Source organism: Parasteatoda tepidariorum, chromosome 3 (assembly GCF_043381705.1).
Source record: "Parasteatoda tepidariorum isolate YZ-2023 chromosome 3, CAS_Ptep_4.0, whole genome shotgun sequence".
Lineage (NCBI taxonomy): Eukaryota > Metazoa > Arthropoda > Arachnida > Araneae > Theridiidae > Parasteatoda > Parasteatoda tepidariorum.
The window spans coordinates 90,664,890-90,682,383 of NC_092206.1; the positions used below are offsets into that span (position 1 = coordinate 90,664,890).

The window sequence follows — 17,494 nt, forward strand, 5'->3', positions numbered from 1 at the left end:
GTCTCCTATAACTGGAAGCCTCCACACGGTTTCTCTTAAGTAGTCTGATCTGACCATTATGAAGGTAAACCAGTTTACGAAAGAGCCATTTAATACAAAATCTAGTAAGAATAAGAAAGTGGTAGCTAATATATGTCTAAAAATTTGTTTAATTTATGAATATAATTGATTTGTTTTATTTACTTGTCAACCAATACAGATTCCGTTCTCAAATATATATGATAAATTTCTCTCCAGTACTTTTAAAATAGAATTAGGGTTCATGTGCACAACTGGTTCACTTTTTAAACAGTGTGCGCAAACTTCTTTCTGATGTAGGAAGTGATATCTAGAAATACTGCACTATTTGTTGGGGTGCACCCACACTTAATTTTTTTTTTAAATGACAGAATTAAAAGATAATGAAAAAAAAAATCTGAAATTTTGAATTGGGCATTTTAGTTTTTAACGCGCCAAACCTATGACAAAAAATTATGAAGCGGGAATTTCTAATTTTGGCAATCACTTTTGAAGCTTTTAAGTTGTGTCCATTTCATAGTTAATTCAAGTAACTGGTCGATCACGTTTTCAGAGATTATCGTCGGATTTCAGCGTATTTCTCAAAATCCCAGTCTTTTTCACAAGATATTATGACAAACAACTCGCGACTTTCGAATCGTGCAAATCGCAATCACGTGTAACTTGCTTTAATTGTGTCAAGTTTATCGTTAATCCAAGTGGCTATTTTTCTATCGTTAAGCACTTTATTACAACGCGTTTCCATATGTGGTTTTGAAATTATCGATATTTTTAAAATAGATTAAAATGACATTCGAATCGTGCATTTATATTTGTGTTTTATTTGTGTCTATTGTAAATCTAAGAGATTTTTTTTATCGTTCTTACACCAGTTATTGTTAAGCTTTTTTTTTTCTTTCAAAAAGCCTGATAATTCTAATCCGGTATTATAACGACTAGAAATATTCGGAACAGGCATTTTATTCACGTACTTTATTTGTGCCGATTCCATCGGCAATCCATGTTATTTTTAAATTGTTTCACTTATTTATTTTTATTTTATTTATTTATTTTAGTTTTATTTATTAATTTTTTTGCAGTTGTTACTGCTGATTTTTTGCTGGTTTTTTTTAAATATTGGTATTTTTAATGCCATATTATTACAAAACGCGAAATTCAAAGCTGGGTTTTTAAACTGATTATGGTTTTTGATCTTTGTTTCGAATTTCTTGTAGCTTAAAAAAGTGCTAAAAATACTATTTTAAGATTTAACATTCATAAAATCTCTTATAATTCACTAAATATAAATTCCTGTTACAATAAAAGTTAAAAATGTACTGAACTGAATACGAACTGAATGTTGAATCTTATTTGAAGCTAAAAAGCGTTTGTTTCATTTGAAATCAATCATTTTAGACCTAATACAATTTATTTAATTCAAATATGTAATTTGCATTTATCTTGCTCTATAAAATATATTTATCTATATTTTATTTTTTACTTTCATTCAAGAACATTACAGTTAATTTATTTTAAATAACAATTTTTTTGCTACATTGTGTAATAAAAAAAACATCACTTTTTCCAAATATTTCTGTTTTTTTTCTTCAGGTAAATCTATTTTTTGACAAAATTGAGATATTTTTATTTTGAAAAGTATCAGTTTGGTATTTTTCAGTCTTATATGAGTTTAAATTTTTAAAAAAATTAAATTTTATGCAAATATATTACTAAATTGACTGATAAAAAGTATTGTGTCTGAAACACAGATGATTATATTAAAATTACCATAATTTCCGCCAACATGTCTGAATAAAGTAGACCTTCATTTAAAAAACTTGCTTTATCTAAATCCCGACTTTCCATCGAAATTATTAATTCTTTATAAATAATTATTAAAATAAAATTAAAATAAAATGTTTTTTTTTTCAAAAAAGAATTTACACGGTGATTCTGTTTTATATTATAACTTTAAAAAATGTGTGTTTACTTTAAAAAATTTGTGTTAACTTTAAAAAATTTGTGTTTATAATAGCGCCCTATAAACCTTATAAACGCTCTTATAAACCTTGCGAGTGGGGGGAGGGGGTTCGCACATAAATCTGTGTTCGCTACTGCAACTGATTCAATCTAACAAAAAAAAAAAAGAAAAAAGAAAAAAAAAAGAAGCAAACTGTGATAAAACAATCTTAGAAACCAGTTATAATACTGATTTTATTGTGATCTGCAGCGCTGACGCAAAGGTTGAAAAAAACGGGACATTGATCCAGGGTATAGAGCAAAATTGAAAATTTTGTTACTAGCCAATGAGCTGTTGTATCATTTTTGACAATGGCCACTTCTCAAAACACGTGGTCTCCTTTTTTAAGAACAGAGCATTTTAAACGAAAAAAAAAACTGTTGATATTAATAATATAAAGCATTTCCCGAAATACAGTAAACGCTACAAGATTTAGTTTTAAAATGGAGAAAATTTTAAAAATCAAGCGTTAAATAAAGTCATATTTACATATTATAAAATATTTTACTAAATCCATATTTATTTCCTTTTTTTTTTCAAATAAAATTCACTAGGTATGTATTTTAGACGAAATATGTGGCGACTTTCAGACAATTTTTTAATCGCCATTTATTACATTTAGTCGCCCTGTGGCTGGTTATAATTATCGGGGATTAATTGATTAAGTAATGGAAAGGGAGAAAACGTCAGGATTTGTAGCTCTGGATATTAATAACTTTTGATAATAAGTCTTAACACAAAAATTAAATTTTTTTTAAAGAAAATAATTAGAAAATATAGTTATATTTGTTTGAAATTGTTGAAGAAATTGTGCCTATGTAAGTGGGAACTTTATTTAATACTCTAACGGTTACCCTAAAAAACCCTAGAAGGCTTTGCTTATACCAGGTTTACGGAAAATAATTAACTTATTACTGACACAAATATTAAAAATTCAAAAGATATGTTGTAAATTGTGCAAGTACATGGAGAAAAAGTTTCAAATTAAAGTTTTTGGAATCAAAGAAGCATTTATAATTAATTAGATACCGTTTAACCGGTGCTATAACGTGTTGGCGACAACTCGGAAAAACAGTCGCCAACATATAAATCCTATAACCGATAAGTACCGTTTCACCTTTTTAATGTGAACGCAATTCTTGTCTTAGGAGCGAATAACAAAATTTTTACACAAATAATGTTGTAACCATATATCAGTTTTTCAATTTCATAATTATAAATAATTAGTGACTTGTAATATATTTGGCAAATAATTTGGTAAAAATTTAATTTTTTTATGAAAAATAAAATTTTATTTTGATTAAAAAATGCTTAAGTAAATTTCTTTAAAAAATATGAATGTAAAATCGATTCCATGAGTCGATTATTTTTGATGTAACTTAAAAATCTATCTGCATGCTAAAGCAGTAAAGCAATAAATATGGTAAATGTATACTTTTTCATTTTTGATTAATGTAATATTATTAATGTAATACTTTTCGACAGTCTATAAAACCACTATCATTTTGGTAACTTTTGAAAATGAAAATACCTAAAAAAAATTTATGCAATAGTACTCATACTAAATTATTTATAATTATAAATAATTGCAATCATATTTATAATTATAATTATTGGTTAAAAAAATTGTTTTAATCAAATTTAATATTTGTACTCATGTAAAAGATACGATAACATAAAAATAAATTATCAAAAATTATTGTACGCACATTCAACAACAATTCTTCGATCCAAATAAATATCTTATTTAATAATACAAAACGCAAAATTTGTATACTTGATTATAAAATCTGGCAGTACTAAACTTAATGACACGATTAAATACTTTACGTTATATATATCTAAAATATGAACCAAAATAAACCTAAAAATTATGTATTTTTAATTACATTTATTTATTTATAATTTTTTTGTTTAATCATGCTTATAATTAAAATTAACTATTATTAAAAAACAACATTTATTATTATAATTTCTACTAGGAATAATGTAAAGGCTGTGGAAGCGTAGTCACATAGTCAATTACATTTCTCCGATTCAATATAGCTTCCTTACATTCCACGAAAGTTACAAATGAGGAGATGGCAACGTGAAATAAAATATCCGTACTTATTTACGAAAACTGGCAACGCTAAGCATAATTTAGTAGTAGTACACAAAATGCAATCAATCCAGTGTCCAGAATAAATTTTTATACAGTATAAAAGCCCTTTAAAATTTAATTTCAAAATAAAATACTAATAAGATAAAAAATGCACTCACCTCGGAAACAAATAGATTAAAAATCTGCCCCTGCCTTAGCCGGCGTAATTTCGGAAAGGACTGCACCAGGGACAGATAAAAGCGAATGAATTTCAGATAACATTATATTCTATACGCAAATGATAATATTATCTCACGAATTTCGAATCAAGACACGGTGTTTGCAAAACCACTATTGTTCCTTTTCGCACTTTTCAGCCGATGAGAATGAAGTTTTCTGAATGAACCAGCCGACACGAGGAAAAAAAAGAAAAAGAAAAGAGCGAACACCAGCCTTTTCTAGAATGGTTGGAAAAATTCTCTTTTACTCTCTCTCTCCTCTCGCAAGCTCCAATCTCTCTCTCTCTCTTTTTTTCTTCTATTTTCCCTCTAACCAAATTCTATAGGTCACTGGGAATTTAGTATGACATGAATATCATATTTCTACCTGGCGGCGTCCAATCGAACTAAAATACGAGAAGTTTTCTATTAAGTTGGGTCATTGATTAAAAAAAAGAAGAAAAAAAATTATCTCTAGGGGTCAGCGGATCATTAAAATTGTAAAAATGATTTTTTTCTTTCATTATTAATATTTAATTGTGTATATGCTGAAAACTTAATTATTTTTGTGCAAACTAAAGATGTCAAAGATATTTAATGTGTAAAATTTCATAAAAATATATTGAAAATTTAGTGAGATAATCTTTAATTAAAAATAGCACCGTGCGCAACAATTTTTTTAAAAATAATTTTAAATATTAAAATGCTTTGATCACAAATTATGTTTAAGCGTGAATGTTGCATGAAATTATCTTATTAAATCAGAATTTTTTTTTTTTTAAATTTTAGGAAAGTTTTAAATTTAATTGTTTATCTTTGTTAATACATATTTTAAAAACCTTTTTTAGTAACATTAGTTTTAACAAAAATTGGTGTTACTAATGTAAAAAAAAAAAGTAACTTTGTTCAAAAATTGAAACTATTTTAAACATTTTGCAGTGTTAAAGGTTCTTTTTTAATTGGATATGCTTAGCTAGGTTTCTTAAATCGTTATCTTCGTCATTAATTTAAAAAAAATTATTTTATTAATTAATTGTTATTAAATTATTATTATTAAAATTTAATTATTTTGTACATGTGTGGCTAACAAATAAAAAAATAGATTTCATGCATCAAAATTTAAAGAAAAAAACGAAATTTGTTTTATAGATTTACAATCTCTTTAAAAAGTATCGATTTTCGTACAAGAAATTTGTTTCATATCTTAACTTAATTAAGTGTAATTAAAAGCATTTGAATAAGTATTTTTATTATTCAAATTTTATTAAAGACAAAATATTCTCAAAATATAGTTAATTAATTTCGATTGTTATGCATCATCAAACATAACTGATTATTAACTAATACAACATTCATAACGTAAGAAAATAGTTAAAGTTCTTTTTTTTTTTTCGTAACAAAATTTGATAACTGCAGTGTTGGCACGGGCGACTAAATAAGTGATGACTAAGAATATTCAAAATTTTTTAAAACAAGATAAAAATTGGCAACTTTTCAAGCTTTTTTAGGACGAAGGTATGTAACATAATAAGCTCAGGTAAATTTTTCCTCTGGTCTCTGGTGGTATTGAGTGGTAGATTGTTCGTTCTCTGGTTCAGGTCAAAATTATGATCTATGGATGAATGAATGGGTCCGTCTTATAAACGGGCTGAGACGTGCGTGTTTATGAAGTCGTATTCTTGGCCATAGATGATGCCACTGTAAAAACAAGAAATGCGCCCTCAGCCTTAAATTTGCTTAGTTTCACCAAGCATGCCTGCTGATATTGTCAAGTCGCATTAGAAACAACAACATAAGCTCAGGTTCTGTCATGCGGGTTTCCAAAATGGAGTTCAATCCAATAATAAGACTCTTAAATTTCTCACAANGTAAGTAACATAATAAGCTCAGGTAAATTTTTCCTCTGGTCTCTGGTGGTACTGAGTGGTAGATTGTTCGTTCCCTGGTTCAGGTCCGTCTTATAAACGGGCTGAGATGCGAGTGTATATGAGGTCGTATTCTTGGCCATAGATGATGCCACTGTAAAAACAAGAAATGCGCCCTCAGCCTTAAATTTGCTTAGTTTCACCAAGCATGCCTGCTGATATTGTCAAGTCGCATTAGAAACAACAACATAAGCTCAGGTTCTGTCATGCGGGTTTCCAAAATGGAGTTCAATCCAATAATAAGACTCTTAAATTTCTCACAATTCTTAAGAGTACCCGTGAGAGAAACTGTTCATGGCAAATTCTCTTTCAGCTCCATTGATAGTTCAAAATTTCAAATTTAGAAAAAAGTGAATTCAGGTAAACACAGAGTAAGCCACAAAGTTTAAAATGCTGGATAAATGTTATCAAAATGGAAACAAATTATTGCACTGTAACTTAGACGCCGCGTTATCCTAAGCAATCCTGTCACATTTTGTTTACATTTACATATGTTGAAGAAACAAAATAAAAGAACCTTTTTTTCTGCATTTCAAACTTCTTAATTTTAGGCTTATCTGAATTCACTTTTCTCTAAATTTTTGTTACTTATGCCACTACCAGCAGCCTCCTTGAAATCAAATGAATTTTTAAGGCAGAGAGGGTGCTTTTCGTGTTTTTCAGCGGAGCCAATGGCTAATAATATGACTTAAGCCACACACACGTCACACCCCGTTTTACACAGGGGACCCAATCAAACTACATTCATTCATACACAGACCGTAATTTGGACCTGAACCAGAAAAAGATCAATCTACTATTTAGGGCCCCTAAAGGTATTTTATTTTATTTTATAACCGCCGTTGTACAGCCGACCCAATTTTGAGTTTGCAACAACTAATGTTCTACTCCGTAGCCTTTGAATTTTGAACTCAGTCCAGAAAACAAAAGGAACTCCTGGATCGAGTATTTAGACAAATGTGCCTTCTTGGAAGACTTTTTGAGGGAATTAACCAGAGTTACATGTAGGGGAAAGTAAGAAAATCTACCACAGTTACCCTGATGACAAGGGATCTCTAACCCATGATCCGTCTACCACTAAGGATATTTTACGTCAGCACTATAGTCGGTGCGAGCAGGATGCGGATTTCATATCGGCCAGTCATAGCTGGGATTCGAACCCTGTTCACCTCATTGGAAGGTGAACGCTTTATCTCATCTCCAGAGCCATCAGGTTTCTAATGGGAATTTGTGACTGACAGATTTAACAGTCTCCATTTAATATAGGAATATTCTCCGATCAACAGGATTCGAATTCTAGTTCTCACGAACACGAGTCCAACATCCTACCAACTAGACTATCACGGCGTTCTCTAAATTTCAAATTATTTATGCAGATAATTGCCATGAAGAATATCTCTCGTGATGTAGCGTTCAAAGTTTAAGAATGTTGTTTAGTCGATCTTTATTAATATTGAAATGTTATTTTACAAAAATATCACACCGTCCAATGAAGAAACCTCTATGTGACGCGAGGGCGACTATCTTGGTTTGAAAAGTTTTGCATGAATAACATATCCTTTTCTCTGCTGAAGTATTAAAGAATATTACAAAAAAAAAAAAAGTATAGTCCCAAATTTTTATTTTACTGCCATAAGTTATAATAAGATAAACGAAATAGGAATTATACTGCCATGAAGCTAATAATTTTAGGCATACATACGTGGACCTCAGTAAAAGAGTATAAATATTTCGAATGTTAAGTTCTACTTAAAGTAAGAACAAGCATGCATATTGTTATATTATGGACTATTTAAATATAATGATGAATAGATATAATAATTATTTAGAATATTTTTTTTTTAAATTTCGAAGTTTTTTTTAAAAATGAAACGCAATACTAGATGCAATACCAGGGCCTAATTGGATGAAATCTCAGTTTCCAAACTATTTTAACCAGACAAACCACGCAAAATAAATAATTATTGAAAAGAATCAAACATTAACTGAAAGAAGAAAAAAAAACTAAACTCAGTGGCACGACAGCCCATAGAGGGCCAAGGCCTACTGTGCCCATCTCACTTTTCTTGACCTTGGACTCTGGGGTGCAGGAGCAGATGTTCCAGTCAAGTGGTCAGCCGAACGCTGTACCCCCAGTGTTTGGTTACCAAGCATGCTTGGTACTCATTTATCGACCCACTGAAGGGATGAAAGGCTGAGTTTCTTGCCCGGCCCGAGGATCGAACCCAGTACCTGTGGCATGGGAGCGCGAAGCGCTACCATTCAGCCACCGGGAGTCTCAAAGATTATCAATAAAAAATAATAATACTCGAGGGTAAAATTTCATAATTATAAAAAACACACACACACAAAAAGTAAAACTCATTAGATATATGTATGTACCTTAATGTAAAACAATTAATTAAAATACACATAAAAATATATCTAAATAGATATAAAATTGAATACTCATAATATTATGAGATTTCAGTTCACTACTACGCTGTTATAAATCATACCATGGTACATGTATGTGGACCTGCATGTTCTTGACTGTATTATTTTTAAAAATAAATATAAATTCAAAAGCTTCATATTGATCCTAGAACTTCTAAGTCAAAAGAAAAAAACTTATTTTCTGAATAACTAAATTATATAATATTTAAAATTAGTTATACTTTCGAGCACATGGATTTGGTGTCATTTTTCGAAAATCACATCTGTTTATGCGGAACTCTACTCAAATAACTTACACATTCTTCGTCGATTGCGGAATCCCCAGAAAGCATAAATATCCACGAATTTGTCTCAGTGAAGGTAAAACTATAAATTTTCTAATAGCGTGTTTTAAGAAGTGAAGGTTCACATATTTGGACCGAGGTAATGAAGAAGTTATTGGTAAATAAAAAATAGAATGAGAAAACAGTTTTGATACCCCTTTTAAAAGAAATCTATGATAGTGGAAAGCATTTATGAAATTCAGTTATTATTCCAACACGAGAATCCTTATTCACAAATGCAGATATAGTACATTCTCAGAGATCGCAGTGTCTTGGGAAGCATTTGAAATGGTAGTCAATTTATTTTAACTACCAGGAATATTGGCAATTTAATGAAAAATATGCAATTATAAAATTGCGAACGGTGATATTTTAAAAATAAACCAAAAATTAAAAATGAAATATTTTATTAACTTCAAACTAAATTAAAACGCATGCTTGTTAGTTCAAAGTAAATTTGTGTCTACTTTTTATTTTTTTATTGAGATCAAAGCACGTGGCTTCTGAAGCTAATATAGTAAGTTGCAGAAAGAAATATCTACTTAGCATAAATAAATATGTACTACAAGTATTTTTTTTTTACACAGATGAGCCACTTTTTGTGGCTGGTCTTTAATGGGGTAACATTTATCTTGAATTAGGAAAATGCTCGTATCCGCCATACATGTAAATAAAGCGAATATACATTTACCAACACAATACATTTAAATAAAGTGATCATTTAATATAAATTAAAAAGTAGAGTGGACGAAGGGACATTATGGTGAGACTTGTATTGTTGGGAATGCCATGCACGTATGTATGCCATAAATAAGTTTTAGGAATTTTTTAGATTACTTCTATTGAAAGCTCTGAGAAAAAGAAATGATGGCAAGGCATAAGCTCATTTACTCACTAAAATTGCACTCGGACCTTCCATCTCCTTCAAATATATGAAATTATCGATGCATTCTTTTCTTTAATCTAAATTGGCAGTTAAAAAAATATTTTAAATTTAAATGAATCGCTACTTTATAAATAAGCGTCATGACGTTCAAAAACTGTCTCGGTATATTCTGAGACACGTCACAGGATATTCCTTAGCTTGAGACAATAGAGCTCAATAATCTCAGGAAATTCCACATTATGAGACAATATATTTCATTTCCTGAGACAAGCTTTATTATGTCGTTAAATTCAATATCAATCTATTGTTTCATGATAACCTGAGATAGTCTAGTTTGATGTGGACATTCATATACGTTAGCAGACAGACTTTGATCTTCTCACTCTTTTACATGCAATAGCAGGTAGCAGATTCGCACATTCGTGAGATCATAGAAAATAAAGAAAATTTGACGATGGATCGTTGGCGACCGAATCAACTTGAAAGCTTATAAAGAAGCCTCTCATAGACAAGTCACGAAAATCTCAACTGAAAATGAAATCGAATACCAAACTTATTTATTTCCCGGTAAAAAAAAAACTAAAAGTTATTTTGAGTAATATTTCAACTGATACTGAAATGAATGAAATAGATACAGCTTTGATCAAGGAAAATTTCAAACCTCAAACAAATGACGAGATTCACAAATGAAAAAATGCCATTTTTAGTAGGACTCTGCCAAAACTGAGAACAACAAAAATATTTATGAACTTAAATATATGATACGCCTTAGCATCAAAGTTGAGAATTTGAATATAGAGATCTCCATGGAATGACTCAATGCTTCCGGTGCCAAGGTTTAATCATGTTCAAATATCCTCTCATCATGCGCCAAAATGTAAGAAATACGGTTGCGAGCACTGGAAATACAAATATGAAAAACCCAAAGGAAAAACCAACGAAATGTGCAAATTGCGGAGAAGCACATCCATCTACCTTCAAAGAATGTGTTAAATTTCCTATAAAGGATGATAAATCCACAATCAGGAACTCGAAAGCAAATCACCGTAGGTAAATCTTTCGCAGATGCACTTCAAACCAACATATTTAATCAAATAAATACATTAAAGAATGACAGTCATTGAGGATGCAAAAGAAGCTTTTCATGAACTTAGAGATCTTGTTAACTTTGTAAAAATTAGTAACCGTCTCGAAATATTGAGAACCTTCACTGGTTCAAACCTGGTAAAAAATGGCGACAGTAATGTATATCAAGAGCAATAAAAAAACTCCCTTGCAAATGATTGGTTCGAATGCAAACGATTTACTCTATAAGAATTTAGAATTTAAAAATTTTATAGCTGAACAAGATCCGGACATCATAATTGTCACAGAAACACACTTAAACCAAAATATTTAAATCAAGATTACAAATTATAATATTTATAGATGTGATCGTAATTATAGAGGAGAAGGAGTTGCAGTTCTCGCCAAAAATAGCCTTTATACTGCTGAATACAACAGTAACAAAAAGAGATGGTTACTCGCAAATTTCCATTGTTCTTAAATAACAATCAAAAATTCGTTGACAATCAAAAACTTAAAATCATCGGCATTTACAATTCGACCAAAACATAACCTCCCCTCAAAGTGATATAATAAATCTGTTTCCTTCTGATCTTAAAACCATTGTTGTTGCCAATTTTAATTCGATACATACTTCAAGGGTATGTTTTTATACGAACAAAAATAGCAAAATTCTAAAAAGGCAGATAGATCATTTATCCTTTCGTGTAACCTTCTAAGCCTTCATGTCTCAGAAAATCGAAAGCATAGACCCGACATTCTTGACTTTGCTAATCCAAATGCTGATATCCCATCTGTTGTCTGTGTATTTAATGAACTGTCTTCTGATCATCAACCAGTTTGATTTAAAATCGACACTTTCTTGGCAAAAGAAAAAAGGGAAAATTTCGAAAACAGATTGGAGATTATACCATAATATCGTGCAAAGAGACGAACATATTAATGTTACTGATAAACTTAACAACCTATCCTTAATTGATAATTGCATTTCCAATCTTCAATCTATAATTATGGACTTCTATAATAATGCAACAACTACTTTTGACTCCATTCCAAATTATCTCAAACTTCCAACAAACATCAAACATTTAATCCTTCGCAGAAATAAATGTAGACAGAACTATCAAAAGACAGGAAACTCAAAATATCAAATTGAAGCAAGCCAACACAACAAACTAATTGAAGAGAGCTTCAAGAATTTAATTTATGGTCAATTGGTACATAATATCGAATTATTGGAACTTCAATACAAATCGTTTTGACAAATAGCGAGAGTTCTAAAACAACCACTGCTAGTCAGTAAACCAATATAGGGGGAAAAACGGCTCCGTTTACACCGACAGGAAAAAGGCACAAAATTTTTGCAGACAACATTTTCGCTATATACTGAATTGGACAGAGACAATGAAAAAATGATTAAAGAATCTGTTAGCAATTTTCTTCCAAAACAACAAATCCCTGAGGAAATAGATCCTACTAATGCTTCTAAGATTAAAAAAAATTATTAAAAAATTGAAAAAACGTAAGGTGCCTTGCAGAGATCGAAATCAACAACACAATGCTCTAAAACCTTCCTGAATGTTACTGCAACATCATATCGCATATATTTAATTCCTGCTTGAAACTTAACTATTACCCTCCAATCGGGAAATCAGTTATAGTTTTTCAAACCTAATAAGAATCCATCAAGGCCGGATTGTTATAAACCGATCAGTCTACTTAAGCCAATAAGAAAATTATTTGAAAAAGTTATTTACGGCAGAATTAAACCATACCTACTCCTATTACCCATCGATCAACATGGCTGTAGATCAGAATTAGATACCACAAAGCAACTTATCATAATAATCGATATCAATGGCAGAGGCATACGCCTAAAAGAATCATCAGTTTTCCTTATGTTAGACATCGCAAAGCTTTTGATCGTGTCTGGCATGAAGTACTTTTTTTGAAAAACTCTTCCAACCCTATTTCCCCGTATAAATCAACAAAATTTTAAATAGACTTTCTTCAAGACAGAAACTTTAGTATCAAAATTAATGAAGCCACATCTTCCACCCGAAACATTTTTGCCAGCATAGCTCAAGGAAGCATTCTCTCGCCTATACTCTACATTTAGTTTACCTTCCAGTAAACCGCGATGATAAGAATAGCCCCACTACTTTTTAATGCTAATGACACTGGTAACTTGTCATAACCAAAAACCCAAACTTGTCGATTTTCAAACTTCAAGACTAAGATTTTGAAATTGAAAACTGAAGCCTCTACTCGAAAATAAAAAATTAATGTCAAAAAATCCAATATGCTCATATTGTTGGAAAAATATGAAAAAGTCAAAAATCTGTAATTCTCTCTCTTCAATGACCGAATTCCCATAACAAATCAAAACCTCAGGGGGTACTGAATTGGAGATGGATCGTTCTCCGGTTCAGGTCAAAATTACGATCTTTGGAGGAATGAATGTATGTATGAATGGGTCCGCCCTATAAACGGATGTGACGTATAAGTGTGGCAGAAGTCGAATTCTTGGCCATAGATGGTGCAACTAGAAAACAAGCGTTCCCCTTCCACCTTAATGGACGACGAGAAGAACTACAACATTAAATACACCCAACCTTAAAAACTAAGCAAAAGGAACAACGATATCCTCTTTCATATAAAACTTTTTTTTTCCTCTTTAATTTATCTACCTTAGTGACTATAACAGACAAAGACCATGTTTGGCTAAGGTAACCATTTGAATAAGAAGTTATTAATATAATTAATTCTTTTTCGAAATAGCAGGATTAAAATTTTTAGTTCGAGCAGGACATTCTTAGTGAAGTGTTTAAAGAATAGTGCTTGCTAAACGTTTAAAAGCAATTGCTTTACATTTCTAGTGGTTTGCAAAATTTGTTTGTAAAATTTAGTGCTGCCAGACACTGCACCGGAAAGGGTGTTTGTTGGCATATGTTATAAAATAGATACTAATTAGACTAAGTAGTGCTGTTTGGTACCGGGAAAATAGAAAAAACTGGTAACAAAACCATTTGATGTATAACATTTTTGGGAATGTCTGACCACCAAAGTGTATTATTCTCCCATCACAAGACGGCGGGCAACAGGAAAGAAGTTGCAAGCGTTGTAAGAGGTGTGGTGCTTTTATTCAATGTGAACTAGTTATCAGATTTCCCTTCAGTAAGGTGTCATGACTCAATTCGTAAGGAAATAAAACCGCTACGGAACATATCTATTTCAACGCAAATACGCGCTTATTTTGAAAAGAAAAATAAAGATATTGATATATTCTTGTTTTCTTCGATACAGAATATAAAAATAAGACAATTGGAGCAGCAAAGCTCCCAATTCTTCCGGTATTCAATAAGGATTTTATTTTCATAGAATAGACTCTCCCAATACCTCCTAGAAGAAGGAAGGCGAAAAAATTTAGTTGCCTGACGTAACAAACATAAATTGTGCTGTGGGGAAAAAATACAAAATATATCACTACGTATGGACTACTGAATTGCGTAGTGAGGGAAAAATACGAAATACCATGTCAATACGCTCGAACTTCGAAAGGATCGAATTTCTCGTTGTGCTCGAGCTCAGACTTTTTCTTTTCTAGGAGGCGTTGACTTCTCTCCCTGCTTACGTTACATGAAGAGGAAAACCTCCCACGGTTAGTCGGAAGGCAAGTGGATGACCCATGATCCGTCTACCACTGAAGATATTTTACGTCAGCGCTGTGGTCGGTGCAAGCCCGACGCAGAATTCATATCGACCAGCCATTTGCTGTGATTCGAACCCAGTTCACCTCATTTGAAGGCAAGCGCTCTATCCCCTGAGCCATCACGACTCTTTAACCCCTTGCCAGCGTCACCCGAATCCAGTTCGGGCAACTACTACGTGTACAGTACTTGTGATGCTCGAACTAACTTCGGGCAGGAGAAAAATTAACGTTTCTATTTTGTGAAACCCGAGCTGAGTTCGTTTCCCCTTTAGGATACTTAATTCATTATTTTCCTAATAGATGGCATTAGTGGTCCTAGTTTTTCACCAATTACGACTTCAGTCGAGGGAGGGAAAATGTGGGTGATGCAAAGAGTGTGATATGGGCTTGTGTGCAGTACCGTGTTTTGGGATATATCATACTGTAAAAGATTTGTAAAATTTATGTATTGAAAATCATATTGTTGTGTTTTTATAGTATATTATGCTAGTTATATTATATTTAGCTTCAAAATTTTGTTTCATTTGCTGTAATTGAATAAGATGTGTGTGTAACTCATTACTTTCTTATGTGTTTGTAAAAATTATAAATACAGTAGTTACTGCATTTAAAATTTTATTTTTGTAATAAAAAACCATTTTCTAACTTTTATAGTAACATAAAGAAGAAAATTAAACAGTCAAAAAAAATTTCACATTTTTGGTTCATTTTTCTGAATTGCATGTCACTGTTAAGGGGTTAATTAAGCATTAATTGAAAAAAAAATATACAAGAAAACAATTTTCCGTTCTACTTTCTGAGATAGAATCTTAAGTTATACGACTACAATTAATTTCGTCATTCATTATATTGGCCGTGTTGTAATAAAATATTTTTTTTATCTTAGAATCTACAGATATAAAAAGACAAAGCCTGCTTGTTTTTTATTTTTTGTTTGATAACTGCCAACAAAAGATGTGATATGTAACGTACACCGCATGAAATTGTTTTTGGATTTAGTGTGAAAATGGATAGAATTGTTTGCTAAGTTGGAGAAAATAACACGAAAACAAAAGGTGTTTTCTGAAAAAAGTAATTCAATGCTAGATTTGCTCGCAATTACAATTAATTACAGATAACAGGTATACAGTAATTATTTACTTATAATTGATCACTGTGCAATTACTATCCGTAATTGTACATCAAAGTGATAAGTAATCAATGTAATAGCAATCGTGGTAAATGTTTACATGATTTTTAATCGGAATTATAATTCATGTGATTATTGACAACCGTAGATGATAATTGTTGGCTATCATGACTACAAATGTACATGAAATGATTACTTGTCACTTCGATTACATACCAGAAACTTTTATGTACTCAGAAATCTTTTTCCAATCCGTGCTAATGAAAACAAATAAATGAAACTATTTATTTAATGTAGAAACGAACTTAAAACAAATTTTACAGATGAAAAAAAATCACATATTTATGCACAACGATAGGGGTTTTTTTCATGCTAATAATCATAATGTAGGGGAATAAAAAGAAATAAGCTAAATTACTTGTTTCATACACTCCTAATTATAATCAAATTTTTAGGTGGTGTTTAAATATAATGCACCGTATAAAATTAATTAAATATTTACATGTTCTACTGGGCATGTAAGAGTGAAAATTTAATGCCCAATTGGAATTATTTATTACATGCCGTTAGCATGTCTGGCAAAAGAATTGTCGAGCCCAAGGGCGCCGGCAGAGGGGTGCAAGGGGGTGCACTTGCACCCCCTGGCTTTTCTTATAAACAATTATAGAGTATAAAATTTTTTTATTAAAAATATTTGTCCCGCAGTGGACTGATCGTCAAGACACGATTCCCAGTAGATCACCGAAGTCAAGCATCACTGGCTGCGGTCAGTGTGCGGATGGGTGACCACTTGGATCAGTCAGCGTAGGATGGGTGTGCGGTATTGGTCCTCTTTAAACTGTTCTACCGTAAAGTGCTCGACTTCGCGTGCAGGTCGTCGGGCTACAGAAACAGGGGTACCATCCCCTCTGCAGAGGATCAAAATTGTGATGGCATGTCTTCAGATCATCCTCAGGGATGTTTCCCAGACCGTCGCCAATAGCCCATTGTGCAGCTCTAGTGCGACGTAAATGAACTACAACAGCAACAACAATTAAAAATATTTTTATTCGAAAACAAATAATTAAGTAATTATTGATACGTAACAATTAAGAAATTGCTTAATCAAACAAGAATTGCAATCGTCTTGTTAGCTGTCCAAATCTGTTTTTTTTTTTCAATGAATTCTGAGTTATCTTTGATTCTTTTCTTATGCACACTGAGCATGCCCAAACTACTTAATTTCTCGTGAGGCATTGTAGACTGATTCCATGTTTTGATGCGTCGCATTGTACTAAAAGTGCGTTCAATACTGCACGTAATAGCTGGAAGAGTTAGGCCAATTTTGATTGCCTCCGCTACAGCTAGATAAAACGGTGTGACCTCAACAACTAAATCGATGTATTCGAGGGATTCATAAGAATTTTCACTATTCCTCCACATTTCGTACCACGTAAATTCGTTCTTTTTTTTTTAACAATTAAGAAATGTATCTTGAAAAAAATTAACAGATGAAAGTATATGTAATAACAAAACAAAATGTAATAACAGTATATTTCCAAAATTGTTTTTTTTTGGGGGGGGGNGTCATTCATTATATTGGCCGTGTTGTAATAAAATATTTTTTTTATCTTAGAATCTACAGATATAAAAAGACAATGCCTGCTTGTTTTTTATTTTTTGTTTGATAACCGCCAACAAAAGATGTGATATGTAACGTA

General features: G+C 31.4%; 1 protein-coding gene across 3 annotated transcripts in view; it reads right to left on the reverse strand.

Moving 5' to 3' along the window:
• LOC107452712 (transcription factor EB) overlaps nucleotides 1-4,627 on the reverse strand; it is a 109,826-nt gene extending 105,199 nt beyond the window's left edge. The window contains exon 1 of one of the 3 annotated variants that reach the window (XM_016069279.4): nucleotides 4,280-4,627. The gene's annotated coding sequence lies outside the window, so the exon portion shown is untranslated. The remainder of the gene's footprint in view (nucleotides 1-4,279) is intronic. The other 2 variants (XM_016069277.3, XM_071178981.1) reach the window with 2 other exon arrangements.
• Nucleotides 4,628-17,494: the final 12,867 nt, after the last annotated feature.